We start from the raw sequence: 14,231 nt of genomic DNA on the forward strand, positions 1-14,231 counted from the left end.
AAAGAAGATCCTTTCACAGAGGAACCAGTACAACCCAAGGGCACAACAGATCCGACTAAAGTCGATGTACCTGCTGTGGTTGATCTGGTCATGGAGATTCTGGCTGTCATTCCCGATTGGACTGTGCCGATCATGGCATATATCTTGAGGCAAGAACTTCCAGAAGACGAAGTTCAAGCCAGGCAGATAGTCCGCAGGTCGAAGTCATTCACTGTCATTGATGGCCAATTGTACAAGGAAAGTATCTCAGGCGTTCTTCAACGATGCATCTCCCCAGAGGAGGGGCAGCTGATTCTGGAGGATATTCACTCGGGGACCTGCGGTCATCACGCTTCTTCGAGAGCAATCGTCGCCAAGGCATTCAGGGCTGGCTTCTTTTGTCTGCAAGCTAACGAGATGGCTAAGGATATGGTTGATCGATGTGAGGGCTGCCAGTTTTACTCCAACAAGTCCCACAAGCCAACGTCTGCGTTGAAGACGATCCCTCTGGTGTGGACATTTGCAGTGTGGGGATTAGATACAGTCGGCCCATTCAAGACAGGCCAAGGTGGATACACACATCTGTTGGTGGCAGTCGACAAGTTCACGAAATGGATCAAAGCGAAGCCCATCAAGAAGCTCGACGCCTCAACAGCCGTCAAGTTTGTCAGGGACATCATCTTCAGATTCGGTGTACCTCACAGTATAATCACGGACAACGGGACAAACTTTGACTCGGACAGATTCAAAGGTTTCTGTACAAGCCAAGGCATCCGAGTGGATTTTGCTTCACATCCTCAGTCCAATGGACAAGCAGAGCGGGCAAACGGACTTATTTTGCAAGGTTTGAAGCCCCGACTCCTGCGAGAGATAGGACATGCCGCTAACGCTTGGGTTACCGAGCTACCTTCAGTGCTTTGGGGACTTCGCACAACCCCGAACAGATCCACAGGGCGATCACCGTTCTTCCTCGTTTATGGAGCAGAAGCGGTCCTTCCGAGTGACTTGCTTCACAATGCGCCACGAGTCGAACTCTTCTCCGAAGCCGAAGCAGAACAAGCAAGGCAAGACATAGTGGATCTTCTGGAGGAGGAGCGCGAGATGGCATTAACTCGCTCGACCATTTATCAACAAAATCTGCGGCGTTTCCATGCACGCCACGTCAGAAGTCGCACGTTCCAAGCAGGCGATCTGGTGCTTCGAGTGGATCAGCAAAGACCTCACAAGTTGGCTCCGGCCTGGGAAGGACCCTTCATCATCTCCAAGGTGCTGAACAACGGAGCATACAGACTCCACAACATCGAGAGGGAGACAGACGAGCCGCGTGCATGGAACGAAGATCTCCTGAAGTGCTTCTACACGTGACCGTCGACTAAAGCAATGTAAAGAACAAGTGTTGGCGAAATAATATAAAGCAGATTGAGTTTTTTGCAGGTTCAAAGTTCTTCTGCGGCCGTAGACTTCGGTCTAAAAAAAAAGGGGGCTTAGCTGCGATCCAGAATCGCCTAAGTATTAACCTTCTCCGAGTGTGCACTACACGTCACACTCGGGGGCTTAGCTGCGATCCAGAATCGCCTAAGTATTAACCTTCTCCGAGTGTGCACTACACGTCACACTCGGGGGCTTAGCTGCGATCCAGAATCGCCTAAGTATTAACCTTCTCCGAGTGTGCACTACACGTCACACTCGGGGGCTTAGCTGCGATCCAGACTCGCCTAAGTATTAACCTTCTCCGAGTGTGCACTACACGTCACACTCGGGGGCTTAGCTGCGATCCAGAATCGCCTAAGTATTAACCTTCTCCGAGTGTGCACTACACGTCACACTCGGGGGCTTAGCTGCGATCCAGAATCGCCTAAGTACTAATTATCTCCAAGTGTGCACCACACGTCACACTCGGAGGCTTAGCTGCGATCCAGCATCGCCTAAGTACTACCTGTCTCCGAGTGTGCACTACATGTCACACTCGGGGGCTTAGCTGCGATCCAGAATCGCCTAAGTATTAACCTTCTCCGAGTGTGCACTACACGTCACACTCGGGGGCTTAGCTGCGATCCAGAATCGCTTAAGTACTAATTATCTCCGAGTGTGCACTACACGTCACACTCGAAGGCTTAGCTACGATCCAGCATCGCCTAAGCACTACCTATCTCCGAGTGTGCACTACACGTCACACTCGGGGGGCTTAGCTGCGACCCCGAATCGCCTAAGTATTAACCTTCTCCGAGTGTGCGCTAAACGTCACACTCGGGAGCTTAGCTGCGATCAAGAATCGCCTAAGTATTAACCTTCTCCGAGTGTACTCTTAACGTCACACTCGAGACTTAGGGAATTCCACGGACTCTCAATGAGGCTCACGCAGATGTCAAAACAACTGACATGTTCCGAATGTTTGCCTTTGGCTTCACCAAGAAACGCCAAACAAAAACCCGAATCAAAATTGCAACAGAAGAGCAAAAATTTGATTCAAAGCTCTAGCAAAGATAGTTTACTCGGTGCGGATCAAGCTTACCCGCACCGATCTAAGAATGTGACGGCCAACAGCAGTGGCCAAAGTTTCTTACAGATTAACACTCGGCATACCGAGGATAAAGTTTTTTCACGCGTCAGCTGGGTCGGCGCCAGGACTGGAGGGCTCCACAAAGGTGTCCAAGTCGATTCCGTCGGCGATGCGGGTAGCACTCTCAAGGCACGTCTCCATGAAGTCTTCGTATCGAAGCTTCTTCGTGTTGGCGACCTTCAGTGTCTTCAACTTCTCCTCGCGCACCTCCTTGCAATGGACTCGGACCAGGGACAAAGCAACATCTGCACCGCAACGAGCTGCACATTTCTTCCACGACTACACTCGGTTGGGAATCTCCTCCAGCCGGGCCATCAGGTTCTCCATCTCCTGCCGCGACTCATCCTCTGGCCAAAGTTCCTTCTCGATTCGGCCGACGACTTCTCTCAGTCGACCGATGAAAGGACCCACTTTGCCTACACGGATATGCGCCCGGAGCAGATCCCGATTGGCGTCCTCGCCGAGTGGCATGTTGTCACGAATGGACCGCTCCACGTCCGCTGCTTCAGCTTCAGCATCAACACAAAAGTCTGCAACAAAAGGGCAAGCGTATAATAAACGCCGAGTGTCATGCACACAGTACAAGCACTCGGCAAAACATAAGACTTACCAGCCAGACGCGTCATCATCTGCCCAGCCCAGTCGCTGACATACTTCTCCTGAGCGGTGCATCGCTTATTTAGGACGACCATCTGATTCGTGAGAGAAGCCCTCTGTTTCTTCATCTTTTCCACTTCCTCAGTCAACACCTTGTTCGCTTCACGCGCCTCCTCCAAGGACTTCTCTCGTCCCTCCATAGCATCCTTCATGCCGGCCATTGCGAGCATAGCCGCATCAACCTCCCCAGCGACCTGGTTCTTCTCCGCTTTGAGAGCCTCATAGGCCGTCCCCATTTCACAAGTTTTCTGCCACCAAGCACCAAGGAACAATCAGAAATTTCAACAGTTAAAAGTCTAAGTTCTTCAGACCACTGCCGACGCAAGCAGTCGAGAGCGGTCTCGGGGACTACACCCAGTGGGTTCACTAAGAGTGACCCCACTGGCATGCAGCTCAAGCAGGTCTACCCTATTGAGATGCATGTCATCACCTACGCCTACGAGGCCAATAATACCCGACCTGAGTACAAATTACTCTCGGGGACTCTTACAGTAAGTGCACTCCGAGTGCCACAACTACGCGCACTCGGGAATGTTATTTACAGACCTGACCAAAGCACAGACAATATGTATAAAGACAACTGCCGGTGCAAGCACTCGACAGAAGTCTCGGGGACTACACCCACTGGGTTCACTCAGAGTGAACCCATTGCGAACAACAGATGCTATCTAAAAACACCCACTGGGTTACAAGAGAAAAGTAAATACTTACTAGCCCACTTACTCGGATATCATCCCGAAGCTCCAGGCTCCGCTGGTACAAGGACGCGACGGAGTCGTAGGCCCTCTTGGCCTCCCCAGCCATCAGCTCCGCCTGCACCATGGCTCCCTTGGCCGCTCCCACCTGCTCCTCCGGGAGACGTCGGATGTTGAATTCGGCATTCGACGAGCCTGACATCGTCGGAAGCTCTTGAGGCATCCCGAGGTCCGCTCCAGTCGGCACCTCAACCACCGGCGCCGGTTCAGTCGGCGGCAGCACCTCAGTCGGCAGCACGTCGGCGGCGAGAGCGACAGCGGGAGGAGCAGCCTCAAGAACAGGCTCCACGGCTGGGTCGGCTCTCCTCTGGTCCCCCTCGTCCGGGCAAATCGCCCCTGACAGGCCGAATGACACGAGGTCTCAGAAAAAGAAAGAGGCAGAACCTATGGTAGAATAAAACACTCGGAGTCACTACAACACACCTGGCTGGGACGAGACGACGTTGTCCGTGTCCATGGGGTCATCTTCTTGACGTGCCGGAGAGGTGGCAGAAGTAGCGACTCTGTCGAGTAAAATCCATTCGACCAATGAACAAGAATTCACTCGGATATCAGAAGAAATTAGAGGATCGATACACTTACGTGGAGGTGACGGGGACAGCAACCCTCATCCGCGGCACAGCCTTCCGAGGTTTGGACCCGCTCGGTCTGGCCACCTTGGAAGACTGACCCGCAGGCTCAGCGGCAACATCCCTGGCCCTTTTGGTGCTCCGAGCACTCGGGACCACCGGGGCAGTAGGTGGAGCACTCGAAGATGCTGGAGGGGCCGAGGGAATGACGGGCTCGTGTCGGCGCTTGGTCCGATGCTCTGTTTGTGGAGGCGGAGAGTCCTGCTCTTCGTCTTCCTCCTCTTCCTCGTTGGTCTCTTCCTCCGACTCCCCGCTGTCGGAGACATATTCAGCGCTCTCCACGCTGCCCTCCTGGCTGCCTTCCTCCTCCTCGGCCAGGTTCCCGTTCGAGACGGGGGAGAACCAGTTGGTCCACTCCTGCATAAAATTCAGTCGGCGGCATCACACATCACACAGAGATATAGACAAACGACAAGAATTAAGACAGTTCAGTGCACTCGATAAGTGTCACTCACCTGATTCGGTGGAGGATGATCCGCGCTGTAAGGCTTCACTCGCCGAGATCCTTTGGGATTCTCGCAAGGGCCCGTGATTTGGAGCACCCACGAGGTCACCCTCTCCTCAGTCACGCCCACCACGTTGGTCCGAGTGGAATCTTCGGGCCCCGTGTAATGCCACATGGCATGGTCGCGAGCCTGCAGAGGCTGGATCCGCCGACCAAGGAAGACCTCCAGCAAGTCTATGCCGGTGACCCCCCCTCCTGACGACATCCACGAGTGCCTCGACCAAGGGCTGAATGTCGATCTTCTCCGCCTTTGAGAGCGCGAGTTGCTTAGGCGGAGCGAGCCGATCTAAACTAAAAGGAGCCAGCCCAGTCGACGCATTCGGACAGGCGATATCCTGGCAGTAGAACCACGTCGACTGCCAGTTCCTGACCGACTCACTTAACTGAAGAGCAGGATAACTACTCCGACTCTTCTTCTGAAAACCTAAACCCCCGCAGAGCTGGAGGAGATGCGTCTTGTCATCCGACTGGCTAAGTCGTTTGATGATTTGGGATCTGGTGGAAAAGATGTGTTTGAACAAACCCCAATGGGGAGGGAAGCCGATGAAACACTCGCACAAAACTATAAAGGCAGAAAGATGGGCGATGGCATTCAGAGGAAAATGGTGAAGTTGGGCCCCGAAGTGATTCATGATGCCCTTGAAGAAAGGATGCGGGGGCAAAGAAAAACCTCGGTGGATGTGGCTGAGGAGCAGGACGCGCTCCCCCTCCCGAGGCGCTGGCTCGACCTCGTCCTCCGCCGGCAGCCTCCAGGACTTATGCACGATCATTTCGTGCTCCACCAGCTGCAGCAGATCCCCCTCCGTCACCGTGGAGGGGAGGAAGTCGACCTGAATCCACCCCGCCGGCAGCGGCCGCTGCCGCCGCTGAGCAGGCGCCGCCGCCTTGCCCTTCTTCTTCCTCGCCTCCATCTTGCTGGTCTGACCCTTGGTCATGGAGGCGACGGCGAACCCTCGGGAGGAAGGAGAAGGAAGGAGTGTAGGAGCGCTGGAGGTGGCGAGGAAGACGGAGCAGACGAGAGCGAAAGATTCGGCGAGCGTAAGGAAGAAGCCTCGCCGCCGAGATTTAAATAGGGTTCCGACTGGGTCGCTGGCGGGTGGCCCCGAAACCTTATCCACCCGATCGGCCGCGGCGATATAAGTGGAGGAGTTGAAGGCGCGAGAATCGAGGCGTCAGGCGCTACTCGAGCGCACCGGCGTCATCCCCGCTGGACGCGCGGAAACCGAAATTTGAAGATCCCGGAAAATCCGCCGCTGTCAGTTGACCGGTCGAGTCAAAAGATGCCGCAGAAGCACTCGGCTTCCGACAGTCTGTTTCGCGAATACTCCCACTCGGATCGTTGGTCAGAAAAGATAAAATGGATCGAGGCAAGCAACGCCCAAGCCAAATCTGTTCCAGTCGGATCCAAACTTCAAGCACCGCTTCGTCGTTTCAACCCCAATCCATTCGGGGACTAATGATGGGGTCATAGTCCTAGGGTAGGGTCATAGGCCTGTCATATAGGTCCTACCCAAGGACTACCCCTCACAAAGGACAAGGCCCTAGTCAATCCCGACTGAATTAAGAGGTCCCCATCATGCAGTCGGTAATAGGTCCTCAACCATCCAGTCGGAGTCTAGCATTCGGAGGATACCAAGCTAACCGACTGGCTACACTCGGTACATCGTAACCTCTCTGGAGGGAAACTGCCGTACGTTTCCGCGTGCATTTATTAGCATTTAGAGCATACGTTACCTGTGACGTACGCATTCAATCCCCACTACTCCACCCCTGTACCGGAACCGTTGTGGAGGGCGGCGCACTCTATATAAGCCTCCCTCCCCCACTGGTAGAGGGGTTATCAAATCATTGTATTCCATATTCCACTCGACAGCAAGCTCCGAGAGCACTGAGACGTAGGGCTGTTACCTCCACCGCAGAGGGGCCTGAACTCATACAACCTCGCCGTAGCTAAGACTCTGCCCATCTCATTCGTACCCTACACATCTACTGTCAGGCTTATGTTGGAATTATGCCCTAGAGGCAATAATAAATGTATAGTTATTATTATAATTCCTGTATCAAGATAATAGTTTATTATCCATGCTATAATTGTATTGAATGAAGACTCATTTACATGTGTGGATACATAGACAAAACACCGTCCCTAGCATGCCTCTAGTTGGCTAGCAAGTTGATCAATGATAGTCAGTGTCTTCTGATTATGAACAAAGTGTTGTTGCTTGATAACTGGATCACGTCATTGGGAGAATCACGTGATGGACTAGACCCAAACTAATAAACGTAGCATGTTGATCGTGTCATTTTGTTGCTACTGTTTTCTGCGTGTCAAGTATTTATTCCTATGACCATGAGATCATATAACTCACTGACACCGGAGGAATGCTTTGTGTGTATCAAACGTCGCAACGTAACTGGGTGACTATAAAGATGCTCTACAGGTATCTCCGAAGGTGTTAGTTGAGTTAGTATGGATCAAGACTGGGATTTGTCACTCCGTGTGACGGAGAGGTATCTCGGGGCCCACTCGGTAATACAACATCACACACAAGCCTTGCAAGCAATGTAACTTAGTGTAAGTTGCGGGATCTTGTATTACGGAACGAGTAAAGAGACTTGCCGGTAAACGAGATTGAAATAGGTATGCGGATACTGACGATCGAATCTCGGGCAAGTAACATACCGAAGGACAAAGGGAATGACATACGGGATTATACGAATCCTTGGCACTGAGGTTCAAACGATAAAAGATCTTCGTAGAATATGTAGGATCCAATATGGGCATCCAGGTCCCGCTGTTGGATATTGACCGAGGAGTCTCTCGGGTCATGTCTACATAGTTCTCGAACCCGCAGGGTCTGCACACTTAAGGTTCGACGTTGTTTTATGCGTATTTGAGTTATATGGTTGGTTACCGAATGTTGTTCGGAGTCTCGGATGAGATCACGGACGTCACGAGGGTTTCCGGAATGGTCCGGAAACGAAGATTGATATATAGGATGACCTCATTTGATTACCGGAAGGTTTTCGGAGTTACCGGGAATGTACCGGGAATGACGAATGGGTTTCGGGAGTTCACCGGAAGGGGGCAACCCACTCCGGGGAAGCCCATAGGTATTTGGGGGGGTCACACCAGCCCTTAGTGGGCTGGTGGGACAGCCCACCAATCCCCTATGCGCCAAGAAAGAAAATATCAAAGGAAAGAAAAAAAAGAGGGAAAGGTGGGAAGGGGGAAGGACTCCCTCCCACCAAACCAAGTAGGACTCGGTTTGGGGGGGGAGAGTCCTCCCCCCTGGCTCGGCCGACCCCTTGGGGTTCCCTTGGACCCCAAGGCAAGGTCCCCCTCCCTCCTCCTATATATATGGGGCTTTTAGGGCAGATTTGAGACGACTTTCTCACGGCTGCCCGACCACATACCTCCATAGTTTTTCCTCTAGATCGTGTTTCTGCGGAGCTCGGGCGGAGCCCTGCTGAGACAAGATCATCACCAACCTCCGGAGCGCCGTCACGCTGCCGGAGAACTCTTCTACCTCTCCGTCTCTCTTGCTGGATCAAGAAGGCCGAGATCATCGTCGAGCTGTACGTGTGCTGAACGCGGAGGTGCCGTCCGTTCGGTACTAGATCGTGGGACTGATCGCGGGATTGTTCGCGGGGCGGATCGAGGGACGTGAGGACGTTCCACTACATCAACCGCGATCTCTAATCGCTTCTGCTGTACGATCTACAAGGGTACGTAGATCACTCATCCCCTCTCGTAGATGGACATCACCATGATAGGTCTTCGTGCGCGTAGGAAAATTTTTGTTTCCCATGCGACGTTCCCCAACAGCTTATACCCACGATAGCTGCTGATTTCAGAAAAAGTGTTACAGTACTAATTATCACTTTGATGAAGTTGTTGCAGGATAATGATGTGATGCAACTAGACAGGGTGCTGAATAATTAGAATTGCACTTTTGACCTTTCGATGGTTGAATATAAGTATACGTATTATAAGATGTGATGATGTACTCGTGTGAGGCGGATTGGCTACTGATTTCTTTTTCTTTCTACTTTGAACACAAATGTAGTTATTTTAGAGCTAAGTTTGATGGACAGTCTCCTTTATTTTAGAGCTAAGTTTGATGGACAGTCTCCTAGGGTCACAAGAGGTACGAGAGCTCACATTCAGGTTTATTTTGCTTTTCCATGTCTCCGCTGTGGCACTTCTTCATTTAGTTTGATACAAGGGAGCTTAATGCATATATAAACATGTTCATGGTTATAGCAATATAATACTATAATGGCGAAGTCAATGTGATGCTTGTGGTTTTGTTTCTATATATATTATATGCAGGTTGAGTTCGCTATCATGAGAATCTTTTCTCGTCCAATTATGAAAAATCATATGACCACGAGACCTTCACTCCGCCAAGGTACTGCTTTTCCTTCCGTCTTTGCTATTGACAATGGATGAAGAACGAATGTTGTTGTACGAAGATTAATGCAACCAGTTTTGATGGTGAGATTCTATATGGAGAAATGTCTAGACAGAAGCTCTCATCAAACTTTTTGTCGACACCTTGATGAAATTATTGCGATCCTCGCGATCACTTTGTTTCTCTATTCACTGCAATCTTATCTTGCTTTCCCTCTGCCTGCTCTTATTCACTTCTCTGTGTTATTATTCAAATGTTGATGTTAATAATTTCTATACTAATGGAAATGGGAATATGCAAGGAGATAAGAAGTGGAATTAGAATGAATCAAGTCAAAAGAATCGATGCAGAGATGCAATGATAAAATCAGTACATACAAATGTAGTTCCATACTTTGGTGGAAACAAAGTCAACATGAATGATGTACTGTACCCATAAATCATAATACCCAAGGAAGTGTCTCAAACGAGAATAGTTTAGTCCGTAAACTATATTTGTGGAAGAGTCAAATATGACCTTAAAGTTCCAAGTGTATAGTTTGCTTTTGACTTTGGTAATTCAAAGTTACTTGATTTTATTAATTCTACAAAAAAATTAAATGCACTTTACACTGTTATTCATGAACATGTGACTATACCACATTAACATTGTTATTTACTATGAAGCTAGATGACATGTTGTTTATTTTTTGTTAGCTGGTATGCAATCACTGGTTAGGTCTAAATAACATGATTACAATCAAAAGGGTGTTGATTGTACAATTTAATGGTATTTATTATACGCTGGGCAATCACCCCATTTTGATTATATTTATTAATCCAGGTGCTTTTCTATAGTCCTATGTCGGTAAAATTATATTATTTGATTCATAGTATATGTTTTGCACTCTTTGAAATAAACTTGGCCATTAAGCCCATCATATCTTGCTTCATAGCTAATTTTGTACTTTCAGAATACTCAGTGTTTACATGGGTTGTCTGATTTAAAAGCTTTTGTGCAACCGAATCGATGTCCACGAAAGGTTTGCTTGTTTTTCTGACATATAAGTCAATTTGTCACTCTTATTTTATGCATCACCCTGGTCGTCCAATTGGGAGTTGTCATAAAGTACAAGGTTACATAGACCAATCCCTCATATTATTAGTTGTGTTTTCATGTGTTTTTCTTCCTTTCCATGTTATTAGCCAATGCTGCCTCTATGTCACCACACCGTGTCACCATTGAAGTTATTGCAAAACAGCCCATTGAAGTTAGTGTAAAACAACCCATGTCATCTTTGCACGTTGCTTTCTATGCCATGCATTCGATTAAACATGCATCTTCTTTGCAGGTGCAGTTTAGTCACCTGTAAGGTTTTTTTAGAGAACTGAAACGTCTAGATCAGCTGAGATGGTTTTTTGTTCCTATGATAGTAGGGGTAGTTGTTTATTAGAGGATCCATGTGTATTCTCATTTTGGATATGGCCAACAATGTCTCATCTGTTGTAACATTATAAAGTATTGAAGTATATAACCGGGACACTAGGTGATGTATTCTTTGATGTCTATACCATTTTAGTGAAGAGATGTTAGTTCAACCTAGGTGTTGAATGACTTAAAATTTATGGCTATATCTTGGTTGATTATTTACAGTTCAAAATTTGTCCTTGATTATTTTGGCAATAGGATGTGTCTTTCATGCCTTTAATGTACGAAATTTCCTGTGATCTTATCGGAAAAATGGACGGGCGCGGCAACGCGCGCCTATCATGATCTAGTGCTTCACTATAGTGCAACCGTCACTGCCCTCAAACATCCTCTATACATCATCAACATAACCACATTTTTTTGCAGAAGTTTTGTTAAAGGTGAAAGATACATTATCATGCAAGAACTGTATTAAAAAAATATCAATATTTTGAAGTTTTAACTCCACAAAGGTTTGTGTCAATCCATCATCTTCATGCATATGAAATGTGATTTTATTCTTCCAACCTAAATGACATCGCAAGTTTTTATGGTGCAACCCTGGCCGTATCGAACAAAATGTTAACCTAGGAAAGTCGTCATCTCGTCAACACAAATATGAAGCAAATTATATGTTTGCCTCAAGAATGATAACTCTCTTGGTATCACAATTTTCCCGTACTCTCTCCCCTTGCCTGCATGCTCTACACGCAACATGGCGTGCCATCCATCAGTAGCTAAAACAGTACAGCAAGGACCAAACAATAGGGCGGGGAAGTCGACATTACATAGAGAATCTTGTCAACATTGTCGTCATAGGCGGGCGAATTTTGTGGCTAGATGGTGCCCGATATGACACGTGTGTCCGTGACTACTTGAATGATGGGGGCCTCCCTCCTCATAATGCAACATGGAAATCACAACACACTCGGGATGCGTTTGGTAGGATGCATAAATCCCAACCAAACCTATGGGGTGAAAAAAACATGTTTGATTGTGTCCAGGGAGGCTTGGCTCGCATCGGCGCCAAACTTAAAGCACCCCAGATCCTGGCTCGCTCGGATCACTTGAATCGGCCATTTCGAGCGAGTCGAGCGCAAAAGTTGGTCCTACCGTAAAGCGTGGTGCAAGGGTAATCCGGGCGGAGGTGGTGGGGGACGGAAATTGGCGCAGGAGAGATGGCATGAAATATACCCTCACCCCCCATTTACTCGCTCGTCCCTTGCTCTAGGACAAGCCCTTCCTCCATTATTGGCATAGGTGGTGGCGACTCAGATTTGTGGAAGTGGCGACGACAACGTTGTGGCGGTAGTACCACTCTCTAGCAGCACTAGCTGCTTCTCCCCCCTCTTCTTCAACTCTGTCTGGCCATCCTCGTCTCAGCCATGCCCCCTTGAATCTGGTAAGGAGGATACCCCCATGACACACACACACCCCTCTTCTTGTTGGAAATATGCCCTAGAGGCAATAATAAATTAGTTATTATTATATTTCTTATTTCATGATAATCGTTTATTATCCATGCTATAATTGTATTGATTGGAAACACAATACTTGTGTGGATACATAGACAAAACACTGTCCCTAGTAAGCCTCTAGTTGACTAGCTCGTTGATCAAAGATGGTCAAGGTTTCCTGGCCATAGGCAAGTGTTGTCACTTGATAACGGGATCACATCATTAGGAGAATCATGTGATGGACTAGACCCAAACTAATAGACGTAGCATGTTGAGCGTGTCATTTTGTTGCTACTGTTTTCTGCGTGTCAAGTATTTGTTCCTATAACCATGAGATCATATAACTCACGGACACCGGAGGAATGCTTTGTGTGTATCAAACGTCGCAACGTAACTGGGTGACTATAAAGATGCTCTACAGGTATCTCCGAAGGTGTTCGTTGAGTTAGTATGGATCAAGACTGGGATTTGTCACTCCGTGTGACGGAGAGGTATCTCGGGGCCCACTCGGTAATACAACATCACACATAAGCCTTGCAAGCAATGTAAATTAGTGTAAGTTGCGGGATCTTGTATTACGGAACGAGTAAAGAGACTTGCCGGTAAACGAGGTTGAAATAGGTATACAGATACTGACGATCGAATCTCGGGCAAGTAACATACCGAAGGACAAAGGGAATGACATACGGGATTATACGAATCCTTGGCACTGAGGTTCAAACGATAAAAGATCTTCGTAGAATATGTAGGATCCAATATGGGCATCCAGGTCCCGCTGTTGGATATTGACCGAGGAGTCTCTCGGGTCATGTCTACATAGTTCTCGAACCCGCAGGGTCTGCACACTTAAGGTTCGACGTTGTTTTATGCGTATTTGAGTTATATGGTTGGTTACCGAATGTTGTTCGGAGTCCCGGATGAGATCACGGACGTCACGAGGGTTTCCGGAATGGTCCGGAAACGAAGATTGATATATAGGATGACCTCATTTGATTACCGGAAGGTTTTCGGAGTTGCTGGGAATGTACCGGGAATGACGAATGGGTTCCGGGAGTTCACCGGAAGGGGGCAACCCACTCCGGGGAAGCCCATAGGTATTTGTGGGGGTCACACCAGCCCTTAGTGGGCTGGTGGGACAGCCCACCAAATCCTATGCGCCAAGGAAGAAAAATCAAAGGAAGAAAAAAAAGAGAGGAAGAAGTGGGAAGGGGGAAGGACTCCCTCCCACCAAACCAAGTAGGACTCGGTTTGGGGGGGGGGGGAGAGTCCTCCCCCCTGGCTCGGCCGACCCCTTGGGGTTCCCTTGGACCCCAAGGCAAGGTCCCCCTCCCTCCTCCTATATATATGGGGCTTTTAGGGCAGATTTGAGACGACTTTCTCACGGCTGCCCGACCACATACCTCCATAGTTTTTCCTCTAGATCGCGTTTCTGCGGAGCTCGGGCGGAGCCCTGCTGAGACAAGGTCATCACCAACCTCCAGAGCGTTGTCACGCTGCCGGAGAACTCTTCTACCTCTCCGTCTCTCTTGCTGGATCAAGAAGGCCGAGATCATCGTCGAGCTGTACGTGTGCTGAACGCGGAGGTGCCGTCCGTTCGGTACTAGATCGTGGGACTGATCGCGGGATTGTTCGCGGGGCGGATCGAGGGACGTGAGGACGTTCCACTACATCAACCGCGTTCTCTAAACGCTTCTGCTGTACGATCTACAAGGGTACGTAGATCATTCATCTCCTCTCGTAGATGGACATCACCATGATAGGTCTTCGTGCGCGTAGGAAAATTTTTGTTTCCCATGCGACGTTCCCAACACTTCTCTGATAGGTC

Source organism: Hordeum vulgare, chromosome 2H (assembly GCF_904849725.1).
Source record: "Hordeum vulgare subsp. vulgare chromosome 2H, MorexV3_pseudomolecules_assembly, whole genome shotgun sequence".
Taxonomy (NCBI): Eukaryota; Viridiplantae; Streptophyta; class Magnoliopsida; order Poales; family Poaceae; genus Hordeum; species Hordeum vulgare.